The 3,608-nt window shown below is 59.4% G+C and overlaps 1 long non-coding RNA gene across 1 annotated transcript; it reads right to left on the bottom strand.

Annotated features, from left to right (window-relative positions):
* Window positions 1–687: 687 nt before the first annotated feature.
* LOC107181869 lies at window positions 688–3,037 on the bottom strand. Its single transcript, XR_001512582.1, has 2 exons — window positions 1,658–3,037; window positions 688–1,566 (listed from the first exon to the last, which is right to left on the bottom strand). It is a non-coding gene; the product is annotated as an uncharacterized LOC107181869 (long non-coding RNA).
* Between the last annotated feature and the right edge of the window lie 571 nt (window positions 3,038–3,608).

Genomic DNA, 3,608 nt, shown 5'->3' with positions numbered 1-3,608 from the left:
CCGGCCGGTGGCCCTGGCCCCACGCACCCACACCGCCCAGGGCGGCGGCTCCAGCGGCGGACACGCAGGCCCCGGTGCTGGTTCTGGTTCCCCTTCACCCTGAGTAGAGGCCCTGCTTTGGGCTGCGGGTCTCACGCTGACCTGGGTTGGTTCACCCATCACTTTTCTCCAGCGCTCAATTGGAAAGCAGCCGTCTGTCCTGGACCACCCCGACCCCTCGCTTCCAAAATACCGATTCGTGAATGTTCTTCAGGTCCTTGTTCTAAGAGGGATCTTAGCCTGAGAGACATGACTGAAGAGGAGTTCTCTTCCCACTGAGACGAGGCGGTTCACGGGCTTCCAGGCCCCGCTTTCCTGCGGGACACTGGCCCACCCTCGACATCTGGAGGGGTTTCCTCACGGTCAAAGGCCATGAAAGTGGGGCAGGGAGAAGCACGTGGGAAGTTCTGTCCCCGACCGGCCGATGCTGGATAAACTGTCTACGCCCCTGTCCCTGGAGCCTGTCCACGCGGAGGGTGCAACCTTACAAGCCGCACGGAGCCCCGTCTGCCCGAGGGCCGGCCCTGCCCGCCGTCCTCTGGGCCGGGCGGAGCAGCACAGGGCACCGCGCTGCCAGGGCACTGAGGGCTCTGCCCGGGGGGACGGGCACGCACAGGAGGTGGAAGCAGGTTCCGTGCGTTGTCATAGCTCTTCCTCCTCCTCCAGCAGATCCGTCAACACCCATAAAAACCCACAAACTGCGTCGCTCAGCAGTCTTCCTGACAAACACATAATTTTTCTGTTATAAACGGCTTATCATTTCCAGATAAAAACACGGTTCCAATCCACGAGACGTGCTTACCGTTCAAACTCATATTCTCCCAGAAAAGCTTTTTGAAGATTCTTAGAAGCTGCTTTAATCCACCTCGAAACCAACACATCTGCCTTGGGGCGGCCCGACTCAGAACCGATGGTGTCACAGTGGGGGGCACGCGGAGCTGGAGGCGGTGAAGCCTTCCTTGCACGTAGCCGACTTCCTCTCCGCCCCCCGCAAAGCCGTCCACGCCCACGCGGAGGGGTGAGGCCGAGGCCCCACGGGCGCCCCCTCGCGTGGACATAGAAATCACATCGGCAGCGAAAAAGGCTCATTTCTTGCATCCTCCCTTCTGCTGCCCGACACCCCGTCACCTCCGACTAACGAGGCTGCGATTTACTTGTAAATCAGGATGTGGCTCAGGAGCACCGCCTGCGACCTATCACTTCCCTGTGCGTCAGGGTGGGCGCTGCCATCCGCGCCTCCACGTCCGCATGCGTTCGGTGGGTCTGCGGGGAGCTCTTCCCCTCCCTGGGGCGAGTCAGGGGCCGGGGAGGGAAGAGGAAGAATGAAGCCAGGAGAACAGGGATGAGGGCCCAGTCCTGCCAGCACAGGGCCAGCTCCAGGCTGAGCTGTTTCTATGTGAGCAGCTGACGGGGAAGAGGTACCTTCCTTCTGAGTTTGATGATGAGGAGCTTGGAAATCTGCCTCCGTGGTCCTGGGCGGGGGGCCGGGGGGCGGTGGAGAGGAGCCGGCTGGTTCGAGGCTGAAATCTGAAAAACGATGGCACAGGGTTCAGCTCCTGCGTTCCCCTAAAGCCCGCCCGCTGCCCCTGAGGGCGTGGAAGAGCAGGGAGCTCCTTACCTGGGACACACTGCACCGCCTCTTCCTGGAGAAACCAAAGCACTTTAGTGAGTCTTACAGCCCGAAATGCGTGGGGGGTCTGGTCCCCGCCCCCCTGAGGGGGCTGGAGCGGGAGGGCTGGGGTCCCCGGCTCATGGCAGAGGCAGGTGAGCAGGAGGGATTGCGGAGTGAGGACGCCTGCTGTGCAGCCCGGACGGGCCGCTGGACTGTGCTGAGCCTCGGGCTCCCCAGGGAGGGTCGGGGTCCCGAGAGCTGCCCTCTGGGGCCGTGTGGAGAGAAAGCGGGTAGCAGAGGGGGTAACGGGCTTTGAAGAAAGGGGGGCCGTGGCGGGAGACGGGGCGCTGAGTCAGCAGGTGGCCGTGCACCGCGGGGTTCCTGGCAGGACTGGCTCGAGCCCGCGTGTGTCTGGGGCTCCTCCGCCAGCTGCTGCGGCTCCAGGTGCGTGTGTCCGGTGATGCACCACACGGAGGCGCTGACGTGTGTGCATGGGGCGGGGCGGGTGCATGTGTGCGAAGGTCTGCGGCGTGGTGAGGAGGCAGGACAGGAGCCCGGCTCTGACCCGGTTCTGAACCTGGTCCTGTGGCTTTGGGGGTGGCCTGACTTCGCTGGAACTGTCTGGTCTGTAAAACGGGGACGTTGTGCTAAATGCCTCTGTGGCTCCTCCAGCTCCGTCACGTATGTCTGTGTATGTAAATATGCTTCGCGTAGCCACGGGCCCGCTGGACGTTGGCGGCAAGGCCTGCCCAAGTGCATTTATCGTGTCTGAAACAGAACATTCACCAAGTTCATGAAATCCTGTTGGCAAAGTCAATGGTTGTATTTAATGTCATTGTTTGAAATTCACTGTTTAACTGGATAAAAGATTGGTGCCGTTTTGAACATGGAGTTCTTAGCTTACGCGTGTTTGCTGTTGAAAATGTTTAATAAAGTTCATCTGTTATAGTCGGAAATGCAGCGACTCTGTCCGTGGGCAGGGCCCGGCAGCCCGTTAGAAGGAGGCTGGTCTGTGCCTGGGCCTGTGCACAGCTGGGTGGCCAGTCAGCCGTCCCCACGGGGCCCGGACGGCAGGCAACCAGAGGACCCCCTGGCACCGGAGCAATGGTCGCGTAGACTGGGGCCGCGAGCCACGAGCTGCTGCCATTTCCGTGTGAGACATTGTCTGCGGCACACGAGGTGCACAGTGTTGTCAAAGGAGATCCTGGTGTTTAAGAAGATCAAATGGTGCATTAAATGTTCACTTTCATTCTGCCGAGTCACGAATTCCTCCTTATCCAAAGTCGTGTGTGTGTGTGTGTGTGTGTTGAGGGGGGTGTGGTTGGCCCTTCTGTGTCCAATAGAGTCAGGTGCTGGGCTGTGGTCACACAGGGCAAGTGTCAGACAGCGTGGTGTCGATGTGGTGAGAACATGTATCTATCCTTACCCCAGGAAATTCATTATGTGTTTTTAAAGAACAAAAAGTATAAAAGCCAAATTTGCTTTCCTACTGGTTACAAAAGATTTTTAATATTTTTACTTTTTATCCTCACCTGAGGATGTTTTTGATTTGAGAGAGAGAGAAGAAGGGAGAGAAAGAGAAACTTCGATCAGTTGCCTCCCATACATGCCCCGACTGGGGGGTCGAATCGCAGCCTAGGGATGTGTCATGACTGGGAATCGAACCCACAACCTTTTTGGTGCACGGACGACAGTCCACCAGCTGAGCCACCGGCCAGGGCTTCACTGTGGTGACATTCTTGTTGGCCTAGCGACACGCCCTCCGCCCATATCTTAGGGGCCCCACGGAGTAGAGGCAGCGCTCTGGGCCCGGACTCACGGCCCTGTCCCTTCTGTGCTGGTCTCAGCTGTGGCTCAGGTGGGAAAGCGAAAGCAGATCGGAGGTGGGAGAGGCCTCGCTGCCTCCTGGACACGCTCCGCCCGCCCCCACTTCCTGTCCCCGCAGCACAAGGCACTT

Source organism: Myotis davidii, unplaced genomic scaffold (genome assembly GCF_000327345.1).
Source record: "Myotis davidii unplaced genomic scaffold, ASM32734v1 scaffold333, whole genome shotgun sequence".
Classification (NCBI taxonomy): Eukaryota; Metazoa; Chordata; class Mammalia; order Chiroptera; family Vespertilionidae; genus Myotis; species Myotis davidii.
The sequence above is the reverse complement of the archived record's forward strand: the minus strand, read 5'-3'. Positions and strand labels throughout refer to the sequence as shown.